The sequence below is a fragment of the Sciurus vulgaris genome (assembly GCF_902686455.1).
Source record: "Sciurus vulgaris genome assembly, chromosome: 13".
Taxonomy (NCBI): domain Eukaryota; kingdom Metazoa; phylum Chordata; class Mammalia; order Rodentia; family Sciuridae; genus Sciurus; species Sciurus vulgaris.
The window spans coordinates 66,019,029-66,042,668 of record NC_136474.1 but is presented as its reverse complement, the minus strand read 5'-3'; positions in this window follow the sequence as shown (position 1 = coordinate 66,042,668).

Sequence of the window (23,640 nt, the reverse complement as noted above, 5' to 3'; positions counted from 1 at the left end):
TGGCTCCATTCCTCAATGCTCAAGCTAAGGCTTAAAAACATGGCAGAAGTAGCTTTCATGATTATCAGGAAGCAGAGAGATCTCCACTTGCCAGATACAAAATATATACCCAAAGCTACACCTGCAATGCCCCATCTCCTGTAGCCACACCCCACCTGCCTTCAGTCACCACTCAATCCCATCAGGTGATTAATTCACTGGTTGAATTAAAGCTCTCATAACTCAATCATTTCTTCTCTGAACTTTCTTGCATTGTCTCACACACGAGTTTTTGGGGGATGCCTCACATCCAAACCATAACATAATAATATATATGTATGCATATTTATATATGCACATATTTAATATATGTACATAGGTAACTATACAATTTTATGCATGTTATTCATATACATAAACAGACAGAAGAGAATTGCAACAATACTTATAGAAAAAAAGCATTGAGAAATAAAATATATAGAGAAGCATTTTTAGAGATAAAGTTGAGATATTAACAACATGGAGCTTTGCAAAGTAGGCAGAGAATGAGGAGGGCTGTTGGTGGCATTCATTTATTTATTATAAAATTAGGAATGGAAGTAGATAATCTCTAACATCGTCTGTAGTTCTAAAATTATACAGTAATGGTTCCAAAATTAATATAGAAAATTAGAAAGCTATCTAATATTCACATGAATGTTTACAGAGGGCATGCAAACTAAATATGACTGAAAGAGAAGTGAATTTGGTCTGTGTGAATAGAAAGGAGTTGATTCCAAGAAAATAAATTACGGCAAATTCAACAAAGGACCGTGACAAAATAATAGTGCTTAGATTCTAGTAAGGACTATAGCAGGCATGGAAAATTATTTTAAAAGAACTCTATTGATCACCCTTAAAACATTTCTTCTTTGTATTGATAACTCAGTGTTTTACACTTGCCAAAGAGTTTGTAAACAGAAGTTATGAGATTAGGGAAAATAATCAGTTATTTAAAAATATATCTCTGGTTAAATCGTATATCACTCAAAACCTCTATCTGATGTAGACACTAAGTTATGAATGTTTGTGATCCTGTTGGGATGTGTGGGCAGAGAAAACTTGCCCTTCATCATTATGTCAGTTTCAAAAGGTTAATTATTTCAGTATAACACTGTTCAGTCAAAACACATGTTTTTCCTCTAAGGAAGGCATTTATTACTCATAGAAATCACAATGAAAGATTCAGTCATACATAGGCCAGTGACACCTTTACTGTTTCTATGCAATAATGGCACTCAGCTACTCTTTCAGAAAAGAGATACAAAGAAAAGGGGAGAGAGACAGACATGGAGAACCTTGAGGTGCTTTAGCTGGGCTCTGAATTGTGAGTAGAAGATGCAGAGGAGGGTGGAGACTTGTGATCAGTGTTCCCATATGGAATGAGCTTACTATGTGAGAGTGTGAAATACTAGCCTCTCTGAGTGAAAGATTATGGACAAAACCAAAAATGTGGAATAAGTCCACACTATGTTAACTCCATACCATGTACAAATAAGAAAGGGATCTCAATTAGAATAAATTACACTCCATGTACGAATAACATGTCAGAATACACTCTACTGTCATGTATATCTAAGAAGAACAAATAAAAGACAAGACCTCATTAAAGAGATTCACAGCACTTTGAGGAGATTGAAATTAATTTGGGGGATAATATGAAAGTTCATGAATTGTACATGAAGTGACATCATGGCGATAACATTTACTCTCAGGCTACTCTGAGAACTTGTAGTTCTCCAAGCAGAAGAATTTTTCTTCTCATTGCCCCTTAGAATTTAAAAGTAGACAAGTTTATAAGATGCACTCCTTTGGCCACCATTGTGTCCTTAGATGAGAGCTTTGTCTTTAGTAAATGCCTCAGTCAATTGTTCAATAAAAGGGCTCCATTGACAGGAAGACATTTTCACTTTTAAAATATCACTGGAAACACTGTGTTCTTAACCTAAATAGTGTAATTGATGACAAACAACACAGACACCAGTCACCATCATTCACAAAATATGTACAATTAAACACATTGGAAATTCCCACTGAATATCAAGTCCTAAGTTGTGATATAAAGGCAACAAGTCAAGCTTAGGACCTTGGATACCAATAACAAAAAGAGTGGAACTCAAATGATGACAAGTCTCCACAGATTCAACATTTAAATGGAAAGTTAGGGCAAAACATATCATTTTAAATATGTAGGTCTGTAGATGATCCATCTTTCAACAACACAAAACACAAAGTAAAAACCAAAAGAATAGCCATTTTTTAACTCTATGAAACAAGAGTAAACTGCCATTGAATTCAGAGGAGAAAAAATAAAAAGAGATATGATTTTTGCTAGATGAATTAATCACCAAAGCAAGGTGTCTCTTAAATAGAGTTTGGAAGAGAATTTTCTTCCAGTTTTCCAGAACATTATAGCTCAATGTCTGTATAAAAACATATATTTCTTCAAGAATTTCATTCATTCATACATCTATTAAACATTAGTTATATGTATCAGGTAATTTATACAGTGGGAGGATTAAAGGATATCTGGCACGGCACACTTTTATTATTGTGTTATTTTTACCTGTGACTATTAAAGGTCATTATTAAACATGGGCTACAGAAGTCATACTCCCTGGGCTTTTTGATTTAATGAAGAATATGCCACAGTATTTCGTTAGAACTAGGCTCTTTATTCATTATATCATTCCCTCTATGTGACCTGCAAACAGAACCACAACGGTCAAGCGTGTATGTACATTTGGGTCAAAGAGGTCTTATACAATTACAGTAAGATGCAGAGAACAAAAAATTCCTCACAAGCAAATGTGAACTCTAGATTTGGAAAACTTAAAGATTGGAAAAAACAGGTCTTGGCTTTCCACTGAAGGAAGTTGCTCTTAAGCAAATTTGGTGTTCAAAAAGCCAGGTGTGTTGGGTTTCCTTCACATGGCGATGTGTTGTACCATCTGCTCCAGGGCCAAAGAATTTCATCTCAAACAATTTATTTTCCACTTAAGGATGAATGAGGGGGTGGTGTAAAAGTGTGCTGGGTAATATGAAGACAGGCTAGGCAGTGATTCTAGTTCTTTCTGTGCCTGTATGTGAGAGGTTGATTTTGATGAGCTTGCCAAAGGACATAGACACTCCTCCTCCTCTAAACATCTGTGGGTGATCCATTCCCCCCAAATGACAGTATCTGTCTTCCTGCTAGCTGGCTGGGGAGCCTGTGTGCCAGACTCTCACAGCTGTGGGGGCACAGCTGACGATCCATCTTCAAAATGCGCCACATGCCAGTTGTTTGGATCGAAGTAGCTTGGAAAAGTCACTTCTTACCAAGGAAACTTTATCTGAGAGCTGATCTTCTCAGAAGGAGTCTATTTCTGCGTTTCTTTCCACTTCTGCACTTAAAGGGGACAGCCCTGATGGGAGTACCCTCCATCAGTTAATGACCTTCCCTCTAGGGGCTCTTCCTATCCATTTTGAACAGCAGGACTGCATCACCTGGGCTGAGTGGTTTTAGGAACACTCACTACCAGGAATAAAGGTCATCTTCATTTTCCAATACATTATGGCTAGACATTTTGAAAATCACAGTCACCTCTGATAAAAATCTCTTCCACTTTTGCTCACATGAAGAACACGAATTAATAGAAATTCTCTTTTCAATGACTAGATCCTAGATATTCATCTGGCTTATTAATTGCTATTTATTCTGTAATTCTGTTACATTTTGAGAATAATTCCACATATTTATGTTTTAAATACTAATGTAAATAGATTCTAAATGTATTTAATTAAATGTACTCTCAAGCATCAAACCAAGGAATAGGAGACATGTATATATCTATAGATATTATTCACACACATATAAATACATGTTTGTATACATAAACATACACATATATGAAAACCCGAAATACACATAATCTCATGGTATATGAACGCATGCAGGCATATAAAGCACATATGTACTCTATAACCTCTATAAAAATGCCATCTTATTGAGCAATATAGCACTGAATGCTTCAATTATATAACTCTTCTGATGGTTTTATATAGATTTCCATGCCAATATCTCTGTGCTCCCTTTTAAGCATGAATAAATGGAGGTAGTGGGGGCAAATAGCAAGGTTTGATGTGATTTTAATGCCTTTAATTATAACTGAGTTTATAGGATTGACAAATGCATTGATTGACATTTTCCTTAGTTAACCAATTCTTTGAGGGAATTGATGAATCATGCCCAATGGCAGCCAGTTATTTCTCTACCCAAGAATGACCCTTCTTAGAGTAGAATGCTTTTTGATTTACCTAGTAGATGTAGTTTCTCTGGTTCATATCTCACATTGTCTATAATTGGGTCACTGATGTCTGGTACACATTTATTAACAGAATAAAAATGTAGCAAAATTTCTAATAAAAGAAGCATTTTATATTTTGATGTAGCTTTTTGCCTTAATTAAAAGAGCCATTAAGTGTAAATTACTTAGCATAGTTTCTGGCACAGAGTAAGAGCTCAGTGAATGTTTGTTATCGTTTTATTTAAAGCACAAAGAAACACAATAGCCATGTCAGAAAAGCCAAATTTAAATGTTCTGCTCTCTTTGTGTTAGGGAAAATGAGCAGAGGAATTGAGTGAGAAAATGTTCTCCATACATGACACATGAAATGGCTTTGTACATCCTTAAGAGCCATGTTGTGTGTAATCAAGGAGAAAGGCCAGATTCTGAAGGACAGAAAAGCAGGCAAATGAATCACTGCTGTTAGTCTAGAGACTGTTAATTGAAGATGGAATCAAAAACAGAGACCCTCCGTAAGAAGTGATTTAAAAACCTTGTGGTTATTGTCCTTCTCTAAATAACAATGTTGCTTCAGTAGTTGAATTTTTTAAAAATAAATGCCAAGCTTTAGTGTCTGAACTCTACTTTTACTAGTGAGACTGCCATTTTGTTTGTTTTACATTTTGGGATTTTGTATGACCTACCATTGAACCTGATGTGCTGTTTAAAACAGTTGAAAACTAGTGGTCTAAAGGCCAGTATATTGTATTTGTAACAAGATAAATAATTGATGCATCAAAAGCAGGGACACGCAGATATGACATCAGAAGAAGGCAAGGCAGAATTCAAATAAAATGTTAGAGAAATCTACTTCCATGTTTTCACACAGATCAGGTAAAGCAAATGTGAACTGAGAGAACAGATTATCCAGAGAAGTATGCATATGAAAAATATACTAAATATGAATATCTTTACTTTAAAATTCTGTTGAAAAGGTGGTGCTCCTTAGAATATCTCTTTGGGGACAAGTTCTTTTTTTTTTTTCTTTTTCCTAAGAAAAATTTCTTATATACATAGGCTCATAATATTTCAAAACAAGTTTACAGAACTTTTTTTTCTGTTCCTCAAAAGAGCCCCACAATATGAATAAAATTCACAATTAAACTGCTTTCAGATGAGTAAGTGGAACAATACGAAAAAAAAAAAAGTTTGAGTTCACACAGCAAATTACTTCCCTGAGAAATCCTAGACACCAGAAAAGGGACAGACTCATCCTTAGAACACCTTTCAGTTATACATGAGGAAATCTGCTTTGCCCCACCCTGCCTGTAGGCCATGCCTGGTCATTTATTGGTGTTCCCTCTGTTACAGAGCTGGGGCCTTCAAGAAACTGGGGCCGCACAAATATTCCCCCCTTTATAACTCGATTTTTTTTTTTTTTTTTTTTTTTTTTTTTTTTGGCGGTGCTGGGGATCGAGCCCAGGGCCTTGTGCTTGCGAGGCAAGCACTCTCCCAACTGAGCTATCTCCCCAGCCCTATACCCCGATTTTTGAGATCAAGTCAGAAAGATTTCAGATAAGTCGCTCAGAGTAACACCAGTTTTATGCGACATCCCAGAAGTTTTCAGAATCCTGCCTAAGTCCATCGCTTAACTTTTGACTGACAGCAGGGTGACATCAGACAGTACCTATTGCCATGACAATTCCTTGACCAATGCTGACCAATTCTCAAAGGATTCTTAATCATTTTTACAGGTTTTATGGTTAGGAGGAATTATCCTTATCTTATGGAGTCTGGTCTATGAAAAGGGTCATAAAAAAGTCTTTCCCTTCAAAGCCACTTGGGTTCCTCTTATCAATGCCATTTCCTGCCTGCATTTTCTTGCAGATAATGGATAGTTTGCTGAGGAATGTGACATATCCTGTCCACTTAGGTCAAGCAGGGCTGCAGCTAAATTGCTTTTTGGCAAAGAAAGCACTTGGGGAGGGGGGCAGCATACTGGGTTCATTTTATAGAATTATTCACTTAACCTCTGGTTCCCGCCTTCCTCATCTGTTTGTTTCCTAACACTTCTGTCACTTTTCCAGGTAGCATCAGTGGAAAATTGCCTTGAACAAAGCTCCTAAGCTCAGGGAAGCTTGTTTATGTAAATCCCTTTCTTTGGAGAAGGAAGGGAAGGGAATGCATGACTTGGGCATCCCTTCTTTCACAGCAGGAGAACTCTGTTTTCATTTGTGCTTTCCTCTGAACCATCTAGAGTCTAACTTTTGCTCTTTGGTTGACCTACAAAAACAATCACAGCAACCACTCCCAGGGAAAGTGATGTGTCCTTTCCCTTTAGATTGCTAAGAGGTCACCTGTATTTTCAGCATAAGCAGTGATCTTTTGATGCCTTTGTTAAGAGTATGATAAATGTGAATGGGGCAATAAGGACAGGGATAAATAGAGGAGATAGGACCTAAGGGACTTGCTTAGGAGAGAAATGGGCTGCCTTCTGTGGAGGGGCCTGGAACAGGTGGCAAGAAAGAGGCTTGTCTTCAGAAAAGGATTGTCTCCTCTGAGGTTGACAAACTCTACTGTAAGAAGGACTGCTTTGTCTCTTTAAGGACTTATTTTCCTATAATCATCTGTGATGGAACAACTGACCCACTTAGTTACTTCAGGTAATATCTAAGTAGAGATTGAATTATTTTTATATTACAGACAAGTTTTTTTTAAAGGGAAGGGGAGATTCAAAACTTCATTTCCAATTTTTTTTTTTTATTTTCTTAGGCCTGTTTGGAATTAAAATAACTACTTATTTTAATCCAGTTTGAAGTTCCTTTCTACAAATACACAGAATGTAAGATTTAAACACTTAGAAAGAATTGGAAGATGCCGTTGAGCAAAGCTACACTCATTATCTAACCAAAAGTAAGGAACTTTAGAAGAAAAAAAGTCACAAATGGCAAGACTTTGAAGAATCTACTTGTTATCTTTTCCACTTCAGTGATTTTAGACTTCCACATCAAATTGAAACACCATTTTCTAAACAATAATGTAATACATTTTTGACATCACAAAAGAATGCTTTTAAGGCATAAAAAATGCATTTCCCTTATGTAATCAAAAACAAAAACCCTATAAATTATAATGCAATGAACAGTCCAATTCCTCTATTGAATGTATTTAAACGATATGTGCTGATTAAGCTCTTAGTCATTTGTGTAAACTGTCTAGTGAAAGCTTTTTGAATCTGGTTTAACACATATTAAATGCCCTAGTGGTGGCCCTCAAATAAAAAAGGAGAAGTGGAAAATTAATCCTAGCCTTTGTTCCCTTATATGTTTTAATAAATGTTGTTGCATATTCTAATACATTCATGTCTCACATAGAATGCCAAATGGTTTGATTCTTTCAAAGGAAAAGCCAAGAACAAATTTACACATTAAAATGTAAAGCAATTTGACAATGCAAGCAGTGTTTTCCAGAAGAAGATGATGCAGTTTCTCTGTTTCTTAATAACCCTTCATACTCATTTCAGCTGTATATATAAGTAGGCTTTCTAAAAGTTTGCAGAGTATCTATTTTCCTTTTGTTATCTTCTGTGTTGCTAAGTGCAGTTTTAGGACTATCTTGAGCTTTCATACATTAATAGATTCTACTTTTTTAACATGGGATTTGCAACTTGATAGGTACATTTACTAGATAAAGCAAGTGGGTATAAGCCAACCACCTTTTCAGTTAACTCTCTGCACAAGAAGAAAAATTGATCAATCAGTCAATCCATCAGGAAGATCTCAGTCTTATTGCAGGCATGCACTTATATACAGAGGACATTGCAGCCAGTTCACAGAGCAGCCATATTTAGGACATTTTTAAATTGAGATCGAATAAAGTAGCTGACAAGCAAACACTGTCCGTGGATGGTACAATGTTCAACTTTCTAGTTGCCAATACTCTGGTTGAAGGAAAAGGAGTGAGAGGACAATTATAATGTAGATTTAATTCCCATTCATTAAAAAATAAATAAATAAAGCAATTGCCTTTGTGAAACAAAAATGCAGCCAGCTCAGTTGATTATGGTTTCATAAGTCTTCTGAAATAGAAAATTAAGCAGGAGGTTGCTTTCTATGATTGATGGTGTTGAACAGCACAGTGGTAAAAGTGAAACAGGAGTACACACGACAAAAGCAGATACATAGAGGGGAACACACTTGGGGAGTGTTCGAATTGAGTTCACGGGAGTGCTTTTTACATACTCTAGATCTGATACTTTAACACTACTGTAATATTATTTAATCATGAAGATTCTTTAATCATTGAGTTTTTATTCTAATCTGTTCCTACCTTTTACCGATAAGTCAATTAAAATCTTGAAGGCTTTCCTTGAGCTATACCTCCCTCTCACTGTAGGAGCAGAAATTAGGGCTTGGAGAACCATAGATGCAACTCCATGAATGTGAAACAGGTCCTCCAATTGACAACTAGGTTATACCCCCTTTTGTCTTTTCTACCTTATCCACCCTAGAAAAATTTTCCCATCCATCCATGTTTTTTGTTTGTTAGTTTTGTTTTGTTTTTTAGGCTAAGGAAACCGATTGGCATTTAGATCAGATAATTAAAATATCTACCTATTTAAGCAATGTAAATGACTCTGGGATAAGTAAGATTTTCTTATTCTACCTAAATATTCAATATTTTGTTCTTATAATTTGTCTGCTGCATTGTCTCTGTCACAAGTTCCCCATGCTTTCCAGTTTTAGTAGGCAAACAAAATTAAATTTGGTAGGTATGGAAGGCAAATCCCATTGCACCAAGTGAACCATTGCCTTCTGTTTTGATGTTTGAAAACAGGTCTATTTTTAGTGCTAGTGTAAGAAAGCTGACTGTCCTTATGAGGAAACAAACAGAAATACAATATAGTATTTTAAACTAAGAATTATAGAAAAATCAAGTATTTGATGACATCTTGTATGCTAATTTGCTGTGGGCTCTTTTTCTTTTTACAATTAACCTTAATGATTTAATATAAAACTAATACTATTCAATACCATTGATTGAATTTTTACTGTGTTAGGAGCACCTGTGTTGGAATCCTCATGCTGTACTTAGTGACCTTTATTTATTTATTTTCTCTACATCTTAGGTTTTATTCACAGAAGGTAAAAATAGCAATATCAAACTCATAGGGTTATTGAGAATATTAGATAATGTGATATCTATAAAACATTTAGCACTATGTGTGGCACAAATGTAAGTTTAAAATATCATGAGATATTATTATTAATGTTATAATTATTTATACAGTAGAAATTTACTACGCATCATTTAACAATGATTTTAATTCCTACTCCTCTGAAACTTATATACCTTTAAAGCCCTGATTTTAGATGTGACAACATTGATACATTAAAAATTATGTAAATTGTGCAAAGTTAGAGAATAAATGGTAAATTTCAGATCTAATCCTAAATTCTCCTCTGATCTGTCCTTTCTGGGTTTCCTGTAGCTAACCTAAGCTCCTAAATTGTCACTTGGTCTCCACGAAGTTCTGTGGATCACACCACAAACATGATTTCCAAAACAGAGCCTGTTACATCTGTCTCATTTCAATGACCATCACTCTTAAAGCATATGGAAAATAGTGTTAAAGGTGCATTTCTTAGCTTTCTTAACAGAATTTAAGTACCTCTTTTTCACTTTCAGAAACTTCATGCCTATTAGTTGCTACTGTCTATAAATAAATTCATAAGAAATTATGGTAATTGTTCTTTTAGAAGATAATGTGGCACACACACACTTCGAGTCTTAATGCTCGCTTGTTAGTCCTATATTATGTTAGAAGGGCATTCATTCACACACACACAACATTGTTTGGACTTTTTGTATTATGTAAAGCAGCCGTAATGCTCCTTGAAATATAGAATGCCTTTAACATAGCTTCTTTGGATTCTTCTTCCTATTAAATATCTGAATGAAAACAATCAACCATAATTCCTCAATTATTTCTCTTGTGATTTGTCTTTTGGGGTTGAGCAGTGACTGCATGTCTGACTACAACTTGCCTTGCTCCTGGCTTACACCCTTCTGTGTACTCGAAATTACTCTATTGTATAAAGTTTAGACATTTCCTCCATTTGCACTGAGTGCTATCAATGAACACTGTCACCTTTTGGTCCCAGATTTTTACCAAGATTTTGTTTTTTAATACTTCAATGCAGTCCCCTTTCCTTATGCTTTCATTTTTGTCGTTTGCTTCTTTAATGGTGCTAAAATGTACATTACATACAACTTACTGTTAACCATTTTTAAGTTTGCCATTCAGTGGTTTTAAGTACTTCTCTTGTTTAACTGTTATCACCATCCGTCTCCAGAACTTTTTAATCTCCTCAAACTGAAGGATGGTGATGAACATTTCCCACCCTGCTCCTCCCAGCTCTGAGCAACAGCCATTCCTCTGCCTTCCTTTATGATTAGGACTATGCCACATACCTCATATGAATGGAACTGTATAGTATTTGTCCTCTTGTGACTGGCTTGTTTCATTTAGTGTAATGTCCTCAAGTTTCATGCACTCTTTTATGTACTTCTAAGGCTAATATATCACAGTATGCATCTGCCTCATTTGGTTTATCTATTCATGAACTGATAAACATCTGGGTTGTTCCCAGTTTTGGTTATCAGTTATGTTGTGAGCAAATATTCTTGGAGATTATATGATATCATATGAATATGAAAATATGGACTCTTTTTTAAAATGGATCATTTTATGGATACACTTATTGTCCTTGTGTATCTTTTCCTAACACCAAGTTTCTCATGATACTTCTCATCTACTTATCTGAAAATTCCATATTATTGAAAATATAAACAACAAATGACAAGTTTATTTCTATAAGTGATATGTCAAGTTTTTTTAAGGGACTCTCTCATTGAATTTTTATAAAACACTTAAAAGATGAATACTAATAATGAGGAAATAGAAACATAGTACAGTTAATTTAGTGGTTCAGTCACACTACTACCTATGAGGATAAGGAAACAATGTAAATTATTTAAGCTCTGCTTCAGAGCAATATAACATGTTAAAATCATATATGAGTAGAAGTTCACATATACAAAAATAAGATGAAAATTCTAACAATCTCAAAGCATGCAGAGAAAGATTGTCTACATTATGAAAATCGATGGAGAAAGCTTTATTCTCAGCCATTAAGTAAATAAGTCCTCTAACTTTAATAGGTCACATGATCTTTTTGGGCCTATGTCTTTTAAAAAAATATCATGCAGGACCATGTCATTTTTAAATTTGTTTTAGATGTAAGATTGAATACCATATTTTAATACTTCCCCCAGCTGTTTTCTGCTTATATTAAGTGTCTTTTTATTGCTTTTTGAGATTCATAGGGTCTCTAGTAAAGAAACCTCATGGAAATCATCAATATGGAATTTGATGGTTTAGTCTATAATTTTTAGCAGTATGTTCAATTGTGGGTAATTTGATCATTCAACCATATAATCAATGGTAGCATACAAAACTGTAAGGTTATCAGATTAAATATGTGAATATTTAACAATAATTTGTACCAGAATGGGAGATATATTCCCTCCATTTTATAGTTATAGCATAGATGACCCTCAAAGATAATCTCATTCCCTTAGAATTCAACTTGTCTTAAATGACTTGATTTGTATGAAAGATGTGAAGCATCTGAACCTGTTGGTGTCTGTTATTAGTTTAATAGATCACTGCATGAATTCCACTTATTTAACAGAAGTCAAAACATGGTAAAAAAAAAAAGTGCATAAAATCCTTTTTTAATTTCATCTACTGCAAATAGAAATATTCTTTTATGTCCGAAATCTTGTCATGGAGAAAAGACGATCTTTTAAGAGCATTTCTACCTTAGCCTCAATGTGAATGGAACACACATTGGAAAATGAGGAAATTGAGTCACACAAGTGTTCTCGGTCATCACTGGAATGTCCTGGTGTGAACCACTTTGATTGAACAATAAAGGATCCAAATCTGTTTGTTTGCTTGCTTCTTGTTCCATATGCAGTTTACAACATGAATTGGGGGAAGGCGATGAAACAAATACCAATGACAAAATTAACAATTTCCCAGTGTTTATGGAAAAAAGCAACTATAAATATACTGAGAAGTGCCAGTGAAGAATTTCTATGTGCCAGTTCTTCTTAATTCTCTGCTTTCAAAGCTGTTCTTTCCAACATTTTGCAATTGAAGCAAAGATAATCCCTGAGAGATTTATAGTCACTAACAAAAAAAGATTGTTTCCATTTTAAAAGGGAATTTTGACTTATCACATAGGTAGGTGGACAGACTCAAATAGGTAGTTAGACAGACAGACATAAAAGCACATAAAAGAGGAAATATAGTCTATCAATTAGAGTTCCATCTTGCCAATCAGTCATTTACTTGTGCATCACTTTCAGTAAGTCAGAATTTTCCTCAGCAGTAAATGATCATTATTGGATAATCTCTTCAGAAGTTGCTGTAAGTTTGAAATGGCTTGATGTAGGTGAAAGATTTGGAACATCTGAATGATTTTGTTCCCATTGTTACTTTTGGAGACCTTACTATGAATTCCACTTATTCAATAGTATTTGAACAATGACAAAAATACCGCAACACGCTTTATTAAGGTATCAGAGGAATTTTGGATTAAGCTAAAGTGAGTCTTATTACCTTTAGATCTTCACTGGGGAGACTTTTTTCTTTCTGAGATATCTAAAGGAAAATTCTCATGATTTGTCCACCCTCAATGTAAACATTCAGGTAGAAAAAGCAGACCATGTGTGGCGTGCCATTGAACCCCAGGAGATAATCAGTGAGTCAAACTAATGTCTTTGAAAAGTTCTTTAGATATGAATAATTCTCCTTTCTTAATTAGAAAAAAATGGCAACAAATTTTCAAATATTCACTTGTTCCTTGGGAAAGACAATTCACCTGAATAATCTCCCAATTTATCTTGAAGGGGACAATGTTGAGAATAATCACCATTGCAATTTGCCATAAAATTAGAAATATTTTTACAGACTTTAGCAACAGTAGTAATATGATAGTGGTAGTAAACAATGTGAGTAAAACTAGCATAGATACCACCTGGAGAAATCAGAGTGAACAAGCAATGTATAATCATTTTTATTCCAAATCCGTATGCAGATTCTATTATTTGTAAAACCTTAATAGCAACACTAATTTTCCTGAATAATGCTTCTATCATGTATATATGTCTAGTCAGAGAACATAACAAAAAGCATTTAAGTATTTAACTTAAAAATGTGACCACTGAGTAGGAAATATAGAAAAAGAATTATTCATTCTAGAAGTTTGTATCTGTAGCAGTTAATACTCTCAGCTGAAATTTTGAAAGAAAAAATCGAAAGCTTCTTTTACCTACATTTGATATCCCTGAGGAAATTGGGTGTAGAACTTTGAAAAATAATACATTATGTCTCCTGATTAAAAAGAAATATATAATTAATTATAGAAAACATAAAGAATCATAAAAGAGCAAAAGTGAATTATGTTTTTATTAGCCCCTTTATTATTTTTTTCTTTCTGTTTTTCCAACTGGATGATCAAAAGGCTTATTTTCTAGTTACAAATTTGTTCATTTACACTCACATCTGTTGCTGAGTCCCTCTAGTGTATTTTTCATTTCAATTATATTTTTCAACTTCAGAATTTCTATTTGATTCTATTTGATTCCTTTATCATAGGGTCTATAGTTTATTGATATTTACTATTTGGTAGTATATCATTCTTATACTTTAGTTTTTCTGCCATGATTTCCTTTACTTCTTTGAACATATTTAAAATAGCTTATTCAAGGTCTTTTAAAATAGTTTATTTAATGCAATGTTTAGGCTTCCTTAAGGAAGTATCTATTGATCTATTTTTTTTTCTTGTGTATGGGCTATATATTCTGATTTTTTGCATATCTCAAATCTGGAATATCTCAGATCTTTCCACTCTGTGGTTTGTTGTTATTGCTTTTGTAGTTTTGTTATTTGTTTATTTGGTGACATCATTCTTAAACTTTCTTCATTGGGGTTTTAATTTGCATCTCTTTGACAATGATTTGAAATACCTTTTCATTAATCTATAGGACATCAGTATATCTTCCTTTGGAAATATATCTATTCATTTTATGATCAAAGTATTTCTTTTTGTGTTATTGAGTTACATTAGTTGCTGCTATTGAGTTTTGTGCTATTGAGTTATATAATTTGGATCTTTACTCCTCATCAATGTCATGATTTGTAAATATTTTCTCCCATTCCATGGATTATCATTTATTTTGCTATGCAGAAAGAAATGCAGTGTTTGTTATGCAGTGATATGAGCCTATACCTGTTTATTTTTGCTTTTGTTTCCTATGCATTGGTGTAATATCCATAAAACCATTTGTGAAGCCTTTTTTCTTTATTTTTAATAAGCATGAATCTCAACCTAGGTATTGAGTGAAGTCAGTTTAGAATATGAAATTGATATTATAAAAACATTTTTTTTTCCAAAATTTCTTTGGAAAAATTACTGTTTTTATTTCTCTATATTAAAAACACAAGAAGCTTTCCAAAATATAATCATTTTTCAAATTTTTAATGTATGATTGTTCCTTATTGATTATCTTACCTCACTTCCTGCTTGGTTATTTGATGATAATTATTATATAAAAATGCACATTCATTGATATTTCACAGGCATCTGTAGAGCCACAAAGAATTTTCACTCCTCAATCAAGGCATAAACTAGTTACTTGCAGAGAAAGCTATAGCATAGAATGAGCACCATACTTCTACTAAAAGAGGGACAAAGTTTAGAATGATAAACTTATGATGAGATGAACAGTGGAAACCACTGATCAGATTGTATTCACAGATACAACCTCATGGTATTTCAGAATTAGAGAAAACTAGACTCCAAGAAATAAACCCTACAAAGACATGAGATTATAGAAGTATCATTGCTTCTGTTTTTAAAAAAATAAAATGTAATAACTCTGTTTACTGGTAGGAGTTTTATAGTTTTACTCTGGTTAGAGGGTTTTCTTTTTTTTTTAATTCAAGAATATGAACTTAAGAAAAGCCAATTTCATGTATTGTTAATTTAATTATCAACAATAAAACCTTACTTTTATTGATGGAAATGAAATTACCCTTTCCATACCCTTTTTTTTTCTGTCAACTAAATACCTTTTTTTCTATCCCCCCAATAAACCCTGCACAGTATTTGTATATATATATTTCATGAAAAAAATAAAAATAGATAGGAAATAATTCAGTATAATAAGTATAGCTAATCTGTCACTTAAAGATGTTGGCACAATGACCCTGAAAGCCAATTATATCAAGGTTCATACCTCCAATAAGATGATAATTTATATTGAGTGGTTACCTCCTCATTTAATGGAGTAAGTGGAAGTATGATATTTTCTTGACAATTACATGCTGTGAAAATATCTATGGTGCCTTAATGTGGTTTTAAGTGCATTTCAGTCATGTGCTCCCTATCTTCTTCAACTTTCTTAGCTGAAAAGAATCAGAAAACTAAGGTTGTGAGGGAGGACAATTTTTCTGTTATATATAAAAAGGTAATATGGTACTACACAGAATCTGTTTTGTGCCATTGATTTAATGCCGGCCAAATGATTTCAAAGTATTTTAACCAGGAATGCACATCAGATTTGTCCACACAAATAAACACTAATATAATGTTATATTATAACTTCTAATGGTACAGATTTTTGTTCTCTCTATAAGCTCCAGATGTAGGGACATATTGAAATTCACATATATGTTCTTATATGTGTGTGAATTTTAAATCTAAGACTTTGAAATGTTCAATAGATAACCCCTCTCTAGCTGACTCTGCAGATAAAAGAGAAAAAAAGGAGTCAGAAAAAGTGTAATTTAAAATATAATAGAACATAAAACCACAGATATAGAGCAACATATATATATATATATTTGTATGTATATAAAATTCTATGGAAATACCTTCAAAGATTTGGAAAATATTAGTAACTTTTTAGAAACCTAAATAATAGCAATATTAAAATCAGAAAATAGGTAATTTATATAAACCAATTACTAAAAGACTGGTATGTTGATTTGAGATCTGTCAATTAAAACAGCAAAAGGTCGTGTGGTTTCATTGTGAATTCTATCAAAACTTTAATAATTACAAACTTTTAATATTATTTAAAGTATCATAGGTGTTATAAAAAGATATATATCTTTCCATGCCATCTTTATTAAGGCAGTACAATTATAATCCAAAAATTTAACAAAAGTGAAAAGCAAGATAAACTAAAATAATTTAACAATCTTAATTATAAGCATCTATGAAGCTATTCTCCATAAAATAGTAACAAATGTACAATGCTGTAATTATGTTTGGATCTAGAACATCTCTCACACTTTTACTTGTTGAAAGCTTAGTGCCTACTGCAGCATGTTCAGAGGTAGGTCTTTTGGGAAGGGATTGGATCATGAGGGCACTTACTTCATCAGTGAATTAATCTACTGATGGATTAATAATTCGTTGGTTACTATTGGACTGGTGGAACCTGGAGGAGGTGTGGACTTATTTGAGGAAGTAGGTCACTCTGGGTGTGCTCTGGAAGGTTGTTGCTTCTTCCCTATTCTTTTCCTCCCCGCCCCCCCCACTTCTAGTGGCCATGTGCTAATTAATTTTCCTCTTCCATGACCTTCTGCCTTGATGTTTCTGCCATGGAGTCAGTTGACCATGGATGGAAACCTCTGAAATCCTGAGTCAAATTAAATCTTTTCTCTAAGCTGTTGTTCTCAGATATTTCACTCCAATGACAGAAGGGTGACTAACACATGTACATAAAATATTATGTCTAAATTCATCTTAGAGACACAAATATGATTCAATATTAAGAAGTCAATGAACACAATACATAAGGAAATTTAAGGAGAAAAATATGATTAAATAACAAATATTGAAAATACGTCCATGAGATCCATAACTAATTTTTAATGAAAAAAATACATTAGAAACAAAAGCAAAAACACAAAACCAATATTCAAACAGTAATAGAAGAAAATGAGGTTGAACAGAAGAAAAACAGTTATTTTCAATGTTTTCAAATTATTTGTTTAAACACTGTTTCTCATGAAGAAACTGCCACTCCCATTAAATCAGTAACATAAAGATGAGTTCATTTATTAATGATGATAATTCAATCATCATAGTTTCAACAACCTAAAACAATAATTTATTCATTCCATAGATATTAATTGCATTAATTGTTTTGGTATATACCAAGCAATGAGGATGCAATAATTAAACAGCAATTCACCTTGGCTCTTATATTACTCTTTATTTTGGTGGGAAAAAAAGAAAATAAATAAAGGATAAAGAATATAATGTTAAGTGCTGTGAAAAACACTGAGACTTGGAGAACAATCTTGTAACATTTCTTACAGATATTCAACTCAGACATCCATTATTGGGAATCTATTTCCTACAGAAAAAAAAAAGTTTCCTTAGAGAAAATATTGCCAAAATATTGAATATCTATATTAAAATATATAAGGAATTATTGAAGAAATTGTGGTAAGTTCTTACCAGGGAGTATAATTTAATCATTCATAGGAATGAATTACAGTACAGCCTCTTGGATTGAGAGAGAAGATACAAATTTTTATTAAAAAGGTAAAACAACAGGAAGGATATTCCATTTTGAAAGAAGCAAAAACAAAATATTTTATGTATGTGTATGTTTATCCCTGTATATAATATCTATATATGAATGTATATATGTTATATGGGGATCAGTGGAAGACATAAAAAATAGTAAACAATAACTGCAGGGCAGATGAAGTTAATCACTATAAAGTTAGGCAAAAACAAGAAAAATGAAACAAGTCAAATAACTCAAATAGAAATAATGTGTACAGTTGAAGTTCATTTATGGGGTTTGTGAGGATATAGGTTATAAAATGTTCATGGTCCTTTCTCAGGGTGGTAAAACTTTATAAATTCTCCACAAATATCTTGTTAGCTGTATTATGTAAAAAATAAAACTTAAAATTTGAAAATACCACAAATTCATGAAGGTGGCACAAATGAAATTTTGATTTTGGTACAATGTTTCTCACAATGTAATTTGTTATTTAAGAAGTCCTTGAGAAAAAGTAGTAAGTCTGTGCCATTGACAAGAATATTCTAAGAAACCCACATAGAGTTTTCACAACTTTAACCTACAGCAAGATTCAAGTCTGGAATCTCCAATAGAGAGATGAAGGAATTTTATCCATACCTGATGTCCCATCTTTCCTTCGCTCGCATGAAGAACAAATGAACTGAAAGAGATCTTTAAGCTGAAAAATCAACTTGTCTTTGTATTCCTTTAAGAGATTCTAGGCATGAATTTCCGTTATAGGATTTGTTACTCCAGAAATGGCTGAAGTAAATCAAATCATTTAAGATGAAAAATGTAGCATGCAAACCACTATTGCCCTCTCTCCTTTGCCCTCAGTTCAAAAACTTTTTTCCTCATCAAAATGCAAACACATTTTGAAAAAATTAAACGGGGCCCTGAGTGTTTATCATGAAGTTTATATTTATTGTCAGCCTTCAGATGCATTAGGCAATTGACTTAGTCTGAGCAGACTCCTCAGCGTTTATGAATTACCTGCCCCTTGGAAGTGGGAAGGCTTGTGCCAGCCTCTACCTGCGGGGGAAACTCCATGATTATAGGAAACATACTAATAAAAACACATTGACTTTTTGCACACCCCACTGACCGATTAACACACAGCGTTCTACAGAGAAGGACTATGAAGTGGATAGTCATACCTCAGATTAAATCCCAAGATGTATTTGCACTGTAAGAACAAAGCTTATGAAGGGCAAAAAAGAGAGACAAAGCCACTGTTCATATCTAAACAGGTGTTTTCAGGATTCCAGTCTCAGAGGACAATTTCCTTTCTTTGCATGATAATGGAGTATTGTCTGGGTCTAGGTCAGGCTGAGTCAGTGACCATGAGGTGACTCTTCTAAGATGGAGGATGCTTCAAAATGTTGCTGCCTATGTCAAGTTCTACCTAACATTCACCTTTAACTTCAGATGAGACTCTTACATGAGAAATTCAATATGGCACAATATAATGTAGTACAACACAACAACACAATGCATTATCCTGGGATAACAAAAAGGTTTAAAATGAAAACTATTTTTTAAAATTATTTTCCACAATATGGCTGTTAAGGTCAGTAGTCTGTAAGAAAAGTATAAACAAAATCCTGAAAAATAATGATTTCATTGAAAATAAGCAAGACCATTTATTTTTTAAACGTGGGATTTTGAAGTGGGTCTGGCTCACATTTCTAAAAAAAAGACTGCATTTGTATCTACCCCTCTTTCATCCAGTCTCCTCATCCCTTGAAATATTTCATAATTCATATTTTCAGCTTCTCTATGATGATAATAAAAAGGGAAAATTCTCTCATTATGGCTGTTCACCAGTCAATATCAAAATACTGTTATATTTGGAAATTCATTTCAAGCATATATATATGATTTATATATGAATCACACATTTATGTTTTTTAAAAAACTTCTGGGAATGTTTCTGCCACTTTTAAAAAAACATTAATTTTTTTTGGTCCCTAAATGTGATTCAGTCCTTCAAATTACTGTACTCAGAGTTTTTTTTTTAATGTACCTATGATAAAAGCATTGACCAAATTAATAAAGTGCTGGTGGGGTAAACATTTTTTAGAGCAAACCCAAATTAATCTTGATAAAAGTAAGAGTCATTTGGTGGGGTCAGAAAAGCAGACCATACTGAAGAGAAACTCACTGGCCACAGCAATCTGTGGACAGTGAGCATTAGTATGTAGATTTGATGGGAAAGGAGAAGCAGCGGTTAATTTAGGAGGATGCTACGACAGCATCCACTATAATAATGGTCATAATCACCATAGCAGATCATGTTTGCTGAGCATGTACTATGTACTAGGCAGAGTGCTAAGCCATTTATAGATACAAATTTCTTTTATGTTCATGAAGCCAACTCTTACCAATGTGATGTTCATTATTTTCAGTGGTTGCTTTGGTCTACACAGCATTCACTACTACAAACATGAACTCACTTTACTTACTTGAAAACATTTTATTTTCTATTAGTGGTGTCTGTTTCTTTGTTTGCTTTAAGTTTTACTCATATTTTCCTTGGTCAAGATACCACCAAATTAAAAATTACACTTAACAATCAGTTGATGAGCAACCAGAAACTAAAACTGAGAACAATAAAAGATACAATGGCAGAACACAATTCTCAATCTGTTGGTGGAAGATTAATTGGGTAGTGACTCAAATTATGATCAGAAAATTTTCTGATAAGATTAAATTAGTCGTAATTTTGTTCTCATAGAATGGAGTACCACACACAAAATAGAGTTGTTTTAAGTATTTTGTGTAGCACTCACCAAGAAGAAATGGACTTTCAGTGAAACGGATACCAAGGTTGATAGGAGGTACATTCTGTAGTTAATAAAATGGCCTTCCTTGGAGCTGTTCAACAAAAGAATGGTGCTGAATGGCAAAGACCTTGTGATCAAGACAAGATCCACATTCTGAACTTTAACTCAGGAATATATTGAGTGGTTTTCATAATATTGGTGCTACTATGGTATGATTAAAATCAAGTCAAGATGAACCAGACATTGTGACCTTATCCTCCACGGCAGGTTTTCTGCAGAGTGAAGAAAGTTGGACAGGTTTCAATGAAGAGAAGAAAGGCAATCTTTGAGGTGGAAGATAGCTGATATCACTGGGAAATGGCTCAGGACTTGGGGTATGACTGTTTGGGGAGGAGGACCAACTATGAAGATCAGTCCTCTTGATCCTACCCTTCCCTCTGAGGAACTCAAGTTTTCATTTCCTTTTAGATATAGGTGGGATTCCACTTATGACAAAATTAAAATATAAGAAACCAAAAAGCTATTTTTAAAAATCCTGATTCCTCATCTAGGAATCATCTAGAACATTTGTTAAAAGTGCAAGGCTACACCTCTACAGATTCCAGTTCACAGATAGTTATCCAGATATGTTTTGTTTTGTTCTTTTAAATAAGACCTGTGATTTGTGTTGATAAAGGTGGTCACAGACAGTACTTTTAGAAATACTTCTCAGGAAGCTCTATCTATTTTAAACAATTCAGACTCACTTCCTAACATGTCCAACATATTTTATGTCCTGAAGCTCCCCATTATCTGATTCAGGTCTCTGTGGCTTCTGGACATAGAAAAACTTTGTTTCAGTGGCTACAAAATGAACATCCATCCCCAACTTCATAACAATTTGAGAAATTTATCTTTTTGAAAATGTGTTAATTATTCATTTCTGCTAGTCTGATGCAAAATAGACTTTGCTTGTATGTCTTTATAACTGCAAATGTATATAATTGTGATAGGTTCAGTACTATTTCACATAAATTTCTAACATTTCATGAGGTTCGTATTCCCATGTCCACATTACGATAATGATTTTGAAAGAAGTAATAATTTTCTAGGTTGCTGGTTATATGTTTATCTAATATAGGTCATTGTTTTAAAATTTTCCATATGTACTGGCTTTATAGTGCAAAGGATAGCACATTGGACTATTAATAATTTCTGTATGCCATGATAATTTTATGGAAACTACAATATTTGGAATTAAAAATAAATTCCCTTTATATTTTGGTTGATGAAAGAAACACACGTTCAATTTCTAGATGCACTTAAGCACCTCCACTGACCTCCAAATTTCTTAGTAGAATGCTTGGAAACTATTGCTTTAAGTTGTATGATTTCTGTGTTTCTATCTAAAATAATGGGTTTTCTGAGGACACTTGTTTTACACTGGTTTTCCCAGAACATTGCATGCAGCCATGTATAAATGCCAAAGATTTCTCGTGATCCTTGATATAGTAACAAACGAGCATTTCTCTTTCAGTCTGTGTAAATCATAAGCTTAAATTCTCTTTTTCTCCTTCTCTGCCCACCCTCTTTTGCTTTATTATGTCCACATATGTGAGTTGGGAGAAACACATAAAGTGGACTGTTCATTAAGAAAAGAAAACCGCAGCCCTTAAATCATGAATTTATGCAATTTTTAACTGTTTTTAACAAGCACAAAATGGTTCACGGGAATTATGCAAGTATAGATCATTTTAATTTGAATCATTGTGGAATCATAAAAGACTCAGTTCTTTAATTTTGTGCCTTCAAGTCAGCTACTTTGATTAAAAAATAATAAAGCATGAGAGCCGAAGGGTCCTCACAGGTTCTCGTCGCTATCGTGGCTCCCTGATCTTCCGTGCTAATTCTCCTCATTAATATTAATAAAAGGCTGATAGGCCATCGCAAAGCATGATACGAAAAGCAGGCAATTAATTGCTTGTAGTATTTTTATGCTTATTTTGCACAATGAAAATAATGCCTCAGGAGTGACTATCAGCTAATCAATAATATCAACTGTGTTGAAAACGAGTACCTTTAGTTTCTTTTCCATAAATCTCCCTTAAATCTGAGAAACAAGAAAATCCAGTGAACTTTTTTGAAATTAGCAGGCTAGAAGAGAACTTGTTTTGTTTTGGTTGACATTCTTCTATTTCAAGAGAGGAAGTGATATATTTACACACTCATGTTTTAGATAGATCATCCAATCAACTCAATTAGTATATACTAAGTGATTTTGTCTCTTTTTGGGTGAAATTGAAATTTAGAGGATTCAGCATATTGTAGGTTGGGGAAGCCATTTTGGGGATACAAGATCAACCCTTTTGTGAATTTGATAAATCCACTAGTTTGAATGATTTTTAAAACAACATTTATTAATCAGTCACTTGACATTTTATGGCCAAGTGACTAGTGAGATGAGTTTTAAATGTTCTAACTAGGTTGAAAGATAGTCCCAGATTTAGAGGACAAAGACTTCTCTTATATTTATCAGCGATAAGAGACATAAACTTCTGATGCTGGTGTCTGTTTTATTTGCACAAATTATATAAGGTCTACAATAACTTTTTCATTTTAAAAAAACAACACACCATTTTAAAGATATGAACTTATAAATTCCCTCAGACTCTGTCCCTGGTGTGGCCATATTCATTTTCTCTGGTGACCCTTTTGGTGCCATGCCCTTTTCTCATCGGACCAATCAGATACATAATCAATTCAGTTGCCTATATATGTGTACACATTTTGTTTAGAAGAAAATATACCAAATGAATGATTTTTTTAAAAAAATTATTTTCTAAGAAAGCTAGCTTTAAAAATTATTTATGCATTTTGAAACAAAAGGATCAACATAACAATGTGCA